We start from the raw sequence: 12,040 nt of genomic DNA, 5'->3' as shown, positions 1-12,040 counted from the left end.
ACTCCTATCAGTGTGTTGATGAGCTATCTTTATTAAATTTTCCACCATTTTGGGATTATTTACATACTTCCTGATTTTATAATGAGATCCTGTTTAACTACACAGGGAGCCTACTGATGAACATCTGGTACCTTATGAGTTTTGTTACTCTTAGCATGGTGCTTAAGATTTTGCTCCTGTTACAAATTATTCCACTCCGTCAGAAATGACTACCTTTCTTAATTGACGTGCAGTGTCTTGTCAGGGAAATGGCAATTGGGGATGATAAAACAAATAGCATGATAATTAAGAACAAGTTGAATTGGTGGCTTTGCCCTTTATTAATATCAACATATGGAATATCTCCAAAATAAAAACATAAAAATAATTATGTTTGTGTTTTTACTGATTCTCTCCTTGTTACACTTTTCATTTTTATTCTGACTCCAGCTTTCTTCCTCTCTGCAGCAGAATGTCATCTGGAAAAAGAGATCTCTTACTGCAGAGTGGAAGAGTGAAGATCTGTTTCCACAGATCACTTGAATATAAGGAACATCTAATTTTTGGCGAGGAAATAGATTAAACTTTTTGAAACTCTCTTAAACTTCATTAAATGCACACTTGCCTTTCTTATTTTCATGAACTGATTTGGTTACATTTAATGATTTTATTGAGATTACCATGTGACATCACTCATTGTCCAGCTTCTGACACATTTTTCTTGTTCTCTAATATTTTGTTCTTTGGTTTTAAGCAGCACAGTGAAAAAGAGAAAACAAAACCCAAATCTGTAAGCATAACAAAGATTTCCTTCAAAATTTTTTTATTAGAATTAGTTCAGGAGTTGGAGTCTGCTTTATTGTCCAAAAGAAATAAAAATTCCTAGGAGCTGTTCTATTCTGCTTTGAAGAGGTCCCCCAGGCTTTCCCTTGGGACTGGAGAGAAGGAAGATGCTAGTGCACCTAGGACTAAGGTCTAATACTGGTTAAACTCTGAGGCTTCCCCTGCAGTTCAGCTAGCAACAGGGGCGTTACTTGTGCTTGGTTAGACACAAGTAACCAGGCTATTCAAAATACATACCCAGGAGGAAGCCCTCATTCAGCTATAGATATACATGTATACATGCACTAAACATATAGATATATACATGTACTAAAACAACAATTCTGGACAACAACATCAAAGAGCAGCAAGCTTTAAAGTTTTTTAGTATATTTCTTTATCTTAGCAAAGACAAAGTTATTTGCCTACCTTGCAAAGAATCATTTTTCTACCCCAAAACTTTTGTAACTTTCTATTTCACAAATTGCCAACTTGCCCATCCTTTAACTCCCAATAACTTGATGCTTGTGAATGTCCAGAAGTAGCTATTAGTAATGAGTTATTCTTGCTGGAAATAATGTATTGGATTCACTGCAAAATTTAAAAAATCTTCTCCACACCCATTTTAAATAGCAGTCCCTTAATGTACCAAATAATAAGTTTACTGAATAATGCAAGAATAATCCAAGAGTTAGGTATGCAGTTAAACCAAACAGTAAAGAATTACATCACTAGCTATTTCCTAGCACGTCTGCTTTGTAATATGTAGAACATGCCCAGGTACAAGAAAAAAGGTATTACTTGAATATCTAAAAGGTACAATAATTTAGTCTATGTGATTTATTTTGATTGGAAATATCTCCTCATTTGCCTCTTGCAAAGTAACCATTAATTTACAATTTGAGTCATGTCATAAAGCATTACTGTTTCAGATAATTTTTGCATATCTAAAATGTCTAACAGACAGCAGGTTTTTTAATTAAAAATAAGACACTCTATGTAGTTTTGTAATATATTTTAAAATGGAAAGCCTTTTAGATTGTGCTTTTCCTTCCTTTAAAAGAATGTTAGGAGTTTTGAAGGGTACATGAAGAGGATCACTTTTTATTTGATGAGTCAAGTTTATAATAAAATGGCTCCAAAGACCAAATAAAAAATATCTGAGATGACAGAAGGCAGGATATTAATATATTGATATAATCTGGTTAATAATACAATATGTTCCCAAGCTTAGAGTTTTTGAGAAACTTTGAGGACTAAGATGACTTTTTTTTTTTTTTCAGGTATCATAAAGTTACACAGTATGTTTTATGGTTTAAAAGGTGCATTTAAAAATAGGCGATATAGCACAAACACACTTGTTACTGCATTGCCCTGGTGAGGCTGCAGAGTGAATCCATGATCTGCTCCCCTCCTGAGGAAACGTCCTCTACACAGAACTGGGCATGAAGGACCCATGTGGCAGCTCCGTGTCCAACAATGCAGGAGGCAAAGACACACAGAAAGTGGAAGGCTTCAATGTGTGAACATCTCAGCAGTCCTCAGGTGCCAAAGCAGCCCTTAGGGCAGCAGGTAGCTTGTTTTGGTGGCCATGTTGATACAACAGATAGGAAGGCTTAAAACTCCTTAAAGCCATTTTGTCCTCTTCTTACACCCGCAGGCCAAGGACAAGTCCAATTTTGCTGGTGCCACCGTGTTCAGGCACATTGTGGCTGAGTTCTTTAGTACTTAGCACGTTCCAAAAACCTCCCTCTTTTCACAGGGCTGATTCAATAAACAAAACACAATAAAAGCTACTGAGAAGTCTGGAGCAGGAAGGAAGCTGGCTTACCACTCCTTGATTTCCCATGCTGCCAACGTTATAAATTGCCTTTTTAAACAAGGTGGCTGCAGATGGCCTAGAATTTCACTTTCTTTTCTTCTAAGTATAATTCAGAATATCAGTCCTTAAACCATAAACCTTGACATCAGAGGAGGAGGGGACTGAAGGGTTTCATTGCTGCTGGGAAGATGCTTCTTTGGGAGCATCATCCATCTTGGGTGATCACTCAGGGGTGGAGGAAAACACCCATTCCTAGAAACCTGGTTACAAGATTTCCTTTAATGTTTCTAAGGACAGGCTTTCTAATTTACACAAAAACCTGATGTATATTTCAAGTATTGCTATAAAATTCCCTTACATCAACCCTTTTTATGCTTCCTGGCTTCCTTGCTCTACCTGCCACTTGAGCTTGTGCATGGTAAGGTCTTGTATCACTTCCCAAATGTGTCTTACCTTCATATGGCTATGCTTTCCATAGAGCACACTTGGTATGGTTTGGTTGGTTTGCTGAACAGCTAAGTGCTTTAAAAATATCTATGTCGTATTGAAATACGTTTTTTCCATAATCTAATTGCATTGGTCCCTCCCTATGTTGTGTTAAATCTCAGATCACTGTCTAAATTTAATTTAATTCAAGATTATAGTTGAGGTACATCAATTGTTTTTAAATTTTCATGCAGATTTCTCTGGGTGCAGGTATGAATGAAATGTGTGATAATGACGAAAACTACGCTGATTGTGCTTGAACCGTTCAGAGCAGTGAATAATTACAGCCCGTATGGTGCCTATCTTTACTCTGTATTAATACACACAGGCCTGACCTGAGGATGTGAATTCTCTATGGGGATAATTTCTGAAAGCAGATTTTTACTTCTAGCCATGCAAATACCTCATTGTTCACCGGACATTTTGAACTGTATATTAAAAGACACAAGCTAAAATCACGGTCTTTGTACTGAAAGGACGAGCTCCTTTATTCAGCAGATTTTAATACCATCCAGAAAAGCAGGGTCTGCACACCATTTGAGAGTTAGGCCTTTGTTTCTCAAAATCTCATGTGCCTCTGGGACAGGAAGAAAGCCTGTGCAACAGGTTTCTGCACCCTTGCCGACTTGTTCAGACAAATTAACTTGTTATGACCAGTTTTGCTCAGTCTTCCTGAGGGGAGGCAAAGGGGTGTGGAGTGTCATAACGCTGCCTCGCTTTTCTCAGTGAATGTTTTTGCTTTGTAGCTTGATTTGAATGGAGGTTTTTTTTTTGTTTTTTTTTTTTTTGTTTTTTTTTTTGACACTCGTGAAGCTCCCCCTTCAATCTTTGCGGTTGCGTAGAGCTCGTGCACTGTGAGCCTTGTCCTTGGAGCAGGAGCAGGCACAACAGAGAGCTGTTTCCATCTCCCTGGCAAAGGGCCCTTGGTCTTGGATGCGCATCCGTGGCCTCCTGGCTGTCAGACCCATCCGTCAGGATGGCACGGAGCCCATTCTCAGCCGTGTTACGTACGCTCACTGTAACACAGGTACTCAGCAGCTGTGGGCTTAGGGCAGGCACTGCACAGCGTGGCAAATAGTGCCCAGCATACAGGAAATAACACCTCTGGGCTGTTTGTAGCTCTGCATGTTTATTTCGGGTATATGTGTTATGTAGATAGATGTCATGGGGTATGTGGATAGAAAAACATGAGTCAAAATATTTGTATCTGGAAGCAGGAAATTAGACTCCTAAGTCTGTATGTCTGTATATATATATATATGTACATATACATACACGTGTCCATGTGTATGCCCTGTTTTTCAAAGAGCAGGGTACACTGCAGTTCGCTGTATAGAAACAGATACTCACTCAGAACATCTGAAAACCAAACCGCTTGAAATTGTGGACTGGACAGACACCTGGCACAGAGTTCATTTTGCAAGCAGCTCTCTTTCAGAGAGTTTTCTGTAAATCTTGGTTATTTGTGATACCACCCAGGATAAGAACATGGCATCCTGAAGTGAAACACTGAAGGGACAAGCTCAGCCTCTTGGATGCACAACTGGGGCAAGGCATGGAGGTGTACGGAGAAGACGACATTTGCTTGCAGCTCTTTGGCTGCATTGCCTCTAGATCTCCACTCCACAAGCTTGCAGGCAGATTCGTGTTATCTTTTTCAGATAATGGACTGCGGACCTCCAGCAAACTTTCTCTTCAGAGCTTTGTGTGCAACACCGCTCTCTGTGCACTCTCGGTGTGAGGTCTCCTGGCTTCTGGCTCTGTGTGAGGGTGGGTTAACAGTCTCTGAAAATGTGGGCTCAGTGATTAGCGTGCTGGCAGCAGAGCGGCAGGAGGTCTTGCTTGCATCCACAGGGCCAAACAAAGGTCTCTTTGTAGGGCCCGCGGCTGTGGGAGTGTGGCAGCGTAAGAATACACAGTTTGTCATCAGCAATTATCTGGGTGTCATAACCGAGGATCTGCCACAACACCTACAGTTCCGACACACAGTGTGCCTCTGTTGTGCAGTTCGTTCTCATTGACCCATTTTTCACATTAAGTGTCCTTTGCAACGATCTGGCTAATTAAGAGGCTCCATACACCACTACGTATAACGGGTATACCAAGTTCCCTAAGCACTATTAAATGCTGGAAGGATGGAAAAGAGCAATAGAGTAAATGCAAACCAATCACATATATCCTTCTGTGTACTTATGGTTATACCTGTAAAGAAACATGTGAATTCCCTATTGTTTTAAGGAGCCCTTTCTGAAGCACAGAGAGGTTCATTTATCGCCTCTCAGCTCTTCACAGACGACTGTTGAATAGGGAGCTATGAACGGTCACTGGTACTATTTTCAATTTTTCCTCTTTTTCAACAGTCATTTAAAAGAAGAGGTTTATTCATTTATTCAGTTAAATTCACCAGGGATAGCTGCACTGGAGAAGGGACTGAAAGCTCCAATTCACTTTAATTTGTCTGTTTGCTTACACTCTCTATCGGAATGCAGTAGCAAACAGCCAGAAGTTTTTTATTCATGAACATACTCTTTGAACAAGGACGTTTGAAAATAGACATTTAGTTCTCTAACCATGAATATAAGTTTTGGTTCCAGTAAGAGAGAGACAATGAACTGTGTCATAGATGTCCCGCAGAATTAAGTTCTTTGCGGGCCTCGGTGTGGAAAAAAGTGGAAATGTAAAATCCTGTAGCCCACACCATTGAAGTGTTGACTTGTCGTTGACACAGTCACTGGGGCTCTGCTCAGAGCCTGCTGGCGAACTGAACTGTCCTGGTGGGCCCAGGGTTAGGCAAGTGCTAAATCTTGGGGAACTCATTCAGGGCTCATTCTTAAATGTCGTGTTGATTCATGTCATGAGAGTGCTAGTAATCCAAATAAATTAACAAGAATAAAAAATAAAAAACCCACAAACATTCAGCCTACAACTTCAGTAGTTAACACACCTAATGACACTGGCTTTGACTGTAGGCAAAGGGATGATGGAAATACTTCCCACAGTGTTGATGCAGCAAGGCAAAACTGTGGTCACAAACACAACACATAACCAAAACCCAGGAAAACCCCAGAGCCCAGCTCATAGGTCTGAGATATCACCAATACTCTCCACTGAAACATCCCCAAATGATCTAGAGGATGCATGGGTTTTTGTCTCTATTTGCAAGGCTCAAGTTGGTGCAGCTGCCATATAAAACTTCTCCCCAGCCTGGCCCTCAAGCCATGGCTTTGCTGTGTGGCAACACACTTGCTGCAGCTCTGGGGCAAAATTGCTCATCCTCAGCTGAGTCAATGCCTGCAATGCCCAGGGGGTAAGAAACCAGCCAATCTCCATGGTGGGTGTCCAGAAGGTCTTTCTGACCCCAGAAACAACAGATTGCAAGTTGCCCTAGCTGCACCTTGATTTGTGTAAGTACATGGATGAACTATCAGAATGAGTTTCCTGCCCCCCTCTTTCCCTAAATATGTGATCTACAAAGCAATGGCATTTCACTAAAAGGTGTTAAGAGTGTAGCTTTTTTGGAGATCATATGTTGTCTGATTGAAAGATTTCAAGATCTATTTATCTGTCTGTGTCTCTCTCTATTTATCTATTTCGAAGTTCTAGTTTTGTTTTGTTCCCTTTTTGCAAGCAGAGAAATTGAGTGATATTTGCTATATAAATTTGACATATAAATGTGTGGTCATAATACTGCATACATAATTCTCTGAATAATGGCATATCATTTAAAAATCAGAATTATGAACTGCAGTATAATTATAAAAATTAGATACCTGTTTAAATAAATATATGCTGTTGCACTTAAATTTTAATTTCATTTCCATGTTTTCCTACAGCTTAGAAAGCCTTTCAGAAATAAAAATGTATTAAATGTATATTCCTTGTCCAGTTTTCCCCTTTTTCTTCAAACAATATTACATGTATAATGCAATATGTGTCTCTCCAATTTAACAGCTTAAAGAAGTAAGAGCCTTCATAGTTGTGCTTAACCATGTTAACAATATTCCACAGTCTGTGGAGTTACTGTCCCACAAGAATTTTTCTCTGGATGCTAAAATAAAGGCGTTCTTGTACATAAATGAAATATTTGTTGTTGTATAAGGACACAATCATTTCCTAAACATGCAAATTAAATAACCACTCTAGCCTCACCTCATGTACAGAGAGGGTGGGACACAAGTCCCTTTGTACCTATGTGTCCCCACCGATGTGCCAGAATCTCAATACAACGTTACTACTATTAAAAAATCTGCTGCGTTTCTCTGAATCCTGGAAGACAGCAGGAGCCAAAGAAGTGAGCTGTGTTATTCTGAAAGCCACTCATTATCAGAAACATCTCCTGTAGTTTTGAGCTGTTGAATAAATTACAAAAGTTCAACTACTTAATTCAAACTTTTTTTTTTTTTTTTGAGTAAAGCAAATATTTATTTGCTTATCTACTTATTTATTTGGTATTTTTCCATGGCTGTTCATCACAGATATTTTTGCTCCCTTACTGTTGGGCTGGCCATAACATTTTGTTGAAATGTAGTGAGAGCATCTGTTCCTGGACATTTTTTCCCCTTGGCAGTGGTGCCAGCTCCCTGCCCTCAGCCACTGCTTCTGTTCCCCATCCAGTCCCTTGGCCTGTGCCAGCCGTCAGCGGAGCCGTGTGTTGCACTGGATGAATGCATTGCTTGATGTTGAAGTTGACATGTGCACCCTGGTGTGGCCCTCAGGAGGAAAGAGAACAGTAGAGGCATAGACTGTGGAAAACAGTTACAGAAGACAACTGCAATTTCAATATACTTATCTTTTTCACCCTTTATTTATGCTTTTCCTGACATTTTTGACCAGGCAAAGCACAGCATATCTTATTGCATAAGTATTTGTGTAACATATCACTTCATGATGAGAAGTTCAGGCCTTTATCTTCTGTATTATATCTCAACAACTGTGGTAATTTTGTGCCGATGTAAAAATAGCTTCCAAACATAAAATGAGTATAAAATTCTAATTCAATATTCTTCTGGAAATGCGTGTGAGGCAAAACAAAAAAATAACTGGTAACTCCCACATTCAATATTTAAGTCCTCCTAGTGTTAAAATACTGTTGTTATCTATACTAAAATCAGTTTTTATTTTGGCCTTGGTGTCAATTCTGATGTCACTGCCTCCAAGAAAGCCCAGTAGCATAACCCAAAAATACAGCATTTTCTGAATGCAGAAAGTCCCAAGTTGAAGAAGAATCACAAAAGGAGAAGATGAGATGGCTCAGCCACTCATGGACTGATGTATCTGCCTCATGCTTTGCCACAGGGAAGACTGAGTTAATTACATCTATAGAAAGGTATACTGCTCCTGATATATGAGGGCAGAACACATATGTCTAAATCATGATTAATACAGGTGTGGAGGCAACATTTCTTGCAGGCAGAGTTTGACCAAGCAGATGGCATGGATTCTTTCAGAATTAGTTTAATCACCTTCATTTGTTGACACACTTTTAATTTTAACAGAATAAATGATTAAGAAGAATTGCTATACAGTCTTACAGGCATGAAGGATGCTGGAAGACAGCAGAAGCAAGAAAATGTGACACAGAAAATCACCATTTGCTCATTTTTGTCCTAACTTGATAATTGGGTAAGAAAAAAGCCCAATAAAATGTCTGTTCCTTTGGACATTGGGACAACCCTTTTGCTGGTAAAAGAGGGTGATCTAAATTATGTCACTGACATAAATGAATTAAAGAAGTCACCGTTAAATGTAAAGACTGTAATTTATGACTCCTAGGAATCTGCAGTGCTGTTAAAAAGGTAATAGTAGGCACTGGCAGACAGACAAGATCCGAAAGGGCACAGGGCAGAAGATGATTGCAGCTAGGAAGGGAGGTGTGGCTGTCCAGAAGTCTTACATAAAAGCAGCATGCCAAGGAAAAGACCAGCTGAGGTGACTTTCCCATTTTATGATCTTTAGAGAATCAGCTTAAAGAAAGGAGCTAAAGTATATCAGTTCTTTCGCATGGATAGGAGTATTTCAACTTTGAAAAAAAAATATATTGCAACATTATGAAGCTGAAATATGAGATACTTTATATGGGTTGGATTCTCCTTCTATGTTGTTACTTAAAATGTGTCTTGCAACAAGTAACAAATATATATTACAAATAATATATATATTATAATATAATATAATAAAATAAAATTATATATATATAAAAATAGCTACCTTTGCAGCTTGACAGATGAGGATGTGACCCTATTGTGAAGATCACACAGTTCCTTTTCTTCAGAAACGTGGAGTTTCCTGGGACATCCCGCTCAGGCTCAGGAAGGTCACATACTGACCACAGCCTCAGTACATTTGAAGCAGCCTAAGCAAAGACATTAAAATGCCATTTACTGTATTTCTCTTGTTTTCACAAAAATCAGTCTCCCAGCATGAATCATTGGTCTATAGATGAATCACTTTAAGCGTATGGCTTTAAAAAGTCCACTAACAAAAAACAAACAAAAAAAACTTTTAGGGTTAGGCCACTATGTTTTCTAAATTTTATTTTGTCACTTAACATCATTTGCAGTGAGTTGCAACATATTCATTGATAGTAGCTTGGGTAATTTTCTACGTCAGTTTGAACCAAAGTTTCTGGTCCATTATTCTTGTTAGCCAAACCTTTCCAAAGCATATATGCTGATATGAATGGTCAGGCATGTTTTTCTTAGTGTTTCATAGCACTGCTTTGCTCCTTGAACCAGAAGAGCTTGTATGATCACCTCTTCTTTTTTTTTTCCTCTGTATTTTTCCTCAGTGGCCAGCGGTCAGAAATTACACATTGACTGATAGAAAATCTAACTACTGGGATTTCAGACAATTTTCTTTTTTCCTTATTTCACACCCTTAATATATATATATATTTTTTTTTCTGAAGGAATCTGTCTACTGCCAGAGCAGGTATCTGGAATCAAAGCAACTACTGGCTCTATTTTTGTGGCATGTTGTGTACTTTCAAACAACCATTGAACATAGTCTGGGTTTTTCTCTCATTGTGAAGGAATTTCTTTCTGTTTGTAATTTCCTGCCATGAAAGATTTCATGCAGATAATGGTTTTCAAAGTATGCAATCGCTTGCGCAATTTGAGACGATAGCTTACTAGTTTTTGTTTCCTGTCTCAGCCAAAGAACAATAAGGAAAGCTCAACAGAAGCCTAGCAAATTTTGGACCACTTCATCCTTCTGTTGCTGCAAAAGAGAAATAACCAAGTATGCTAGAATATAAATTACATTAATTCAGTCAAAGTACCCTTATTATTTACTGACCTGCTCTCTTAATCTTGCTCATCGCAAATTCCCATTTTTAAGTGGAAGCTCAGAACACACCAGAACATGGGGTGGGGCTCTATTTAGTGGTGGGGTTTTGAGAATCGTGCTTCTGGTCAGTCTAACATGCAGAGCCACATGACAGATGTAAAGCTTCAAAATAATGCTGTTTTGTATATTTCTATATATGATAAACACTGATATTAGATTTTTAATTGTATTGTCAATGTAAGTGTTGCCAGCTTTATGAATGTACTAGGTATTGTTATATTCATACAAAAGTATTTATGAGCCCAAAGTGGTTTTATTTTCAAAGCCTGTGTTCTGCTCACTTTGAGATATTGCTGCCCAGAGAATAATTTTTTATGTGCACTGAGAGGGCAGGTCTATACCCACAAAATCAAAGAGAATTATGAAATGTAATAGCCCATGGAATTCCAGTTCTGCATTGGTGTTTCAAGTGAATTGCCTGTCAATTCTGCAGCCCTCAAGACTTCATTGATATTCAAGAATGTTTAGGCAACAAATTATGGCCAGTAAGTCTTTGTATATAATGTTAATATAATCAAATGTCTATACTTCATTGCTGGGTTCTGTCCCGTGAACATGAAACACAGTGTTATATTTAGTGGTGTGCTTTGTTGTGATGATAGCTATATCCTAAAGGTATACTGACATTATTAATGTGCATTTATTTTCTGGTCAAATAAAATGATCTTAGCTGGTTAAAAAGAAGAAATTAATATTCTACTAACTCAAGACTCAGTTTGACTTGAAGTTCAGCAAGGCCAAGTTCCAGATCATGCACCTGGGCCGAGGCAATGCCAAGCACACATACAGGGTGGGTGGAGAGTGGATTGATAGCAGGACTGAGGAGAAGGACCTGGGGATGTTGGTTAATGAGAAATCGATATAAGCTAGCAATGTATGCTTGCAGCCCAGAAAGCCAACTGTATCCTGGCTGCATCTAAAGCAGCGTGGCCAGCAGGGTGAGGGAGGTGATTCTTCCCCTCTACTCTGCTCTTGTGAGACCCCACCTGGAGCCCTGAATCCAACTCTGGGGCCCCCAGCACAAGAAGGACATGGATCTGTTAGAGTGAGCCCAGAGGAGGCCCACAAGGATGATCACAGGGCTGGAGCAACTCTCCCACAGAGACAGGCTGAGGGAGTTGGGGTTGTTTAGCCTGGAGAAGAGAAGGCCCCAGGGAGAGCTTCCAGCAGCCTTCCAGTGCCTAAACGGGGCCTGCAGGAAAGCTGGGGAGGGACTCTGTGTCTGGGAGTGTAGTGATAGGACAAGGAGTAATGACATTAAACTAGAAGAGAGTAGATTTAGAATAGATATAAGGAGGAAATTCTTTACTATGAGGGTGGTGAGGCACTTGCACAGGTTGCCCAGAGAAGCTGTGGATGCCCCATCCCTGGAGGTGCTCAAGGCCAGGCTGGATGGGGCTTTGGGCAACCTGGTCTGGTGGGAGGTGTCCCTGCCCATGGCAGGGGGTTGGAACGGGGTGGGCTTTAAGGTCCCATCCAACCTAAATCATTCTAGGATTATGATTCTATGATTTTCAAAGTGGTCTTAGTCTAGGAAATAACAAAGTATTCAGGTATAAAATCAGAAGTGATGATAATAGTGAC

The sequence above is a fragment of the Anas platyrhynchos genome, chromosome 2 (genome assembly GCF_047663525.1).
Source record: "Anas platyrhynchos isolate ZD024472 breed Pekin duck chromosome 2, IASCAAS_PekinDuck_T2T, whole genome shotgun sequence".
NCBI classification, from domain to species: Eukaryota; Metazoa; Chordata; class Aves; order Anseriformes; family Anatidae; genus Anas; species Anas platyrhynchos.
Note: the sequence above shows the minus strand (reverse complement) of the source record.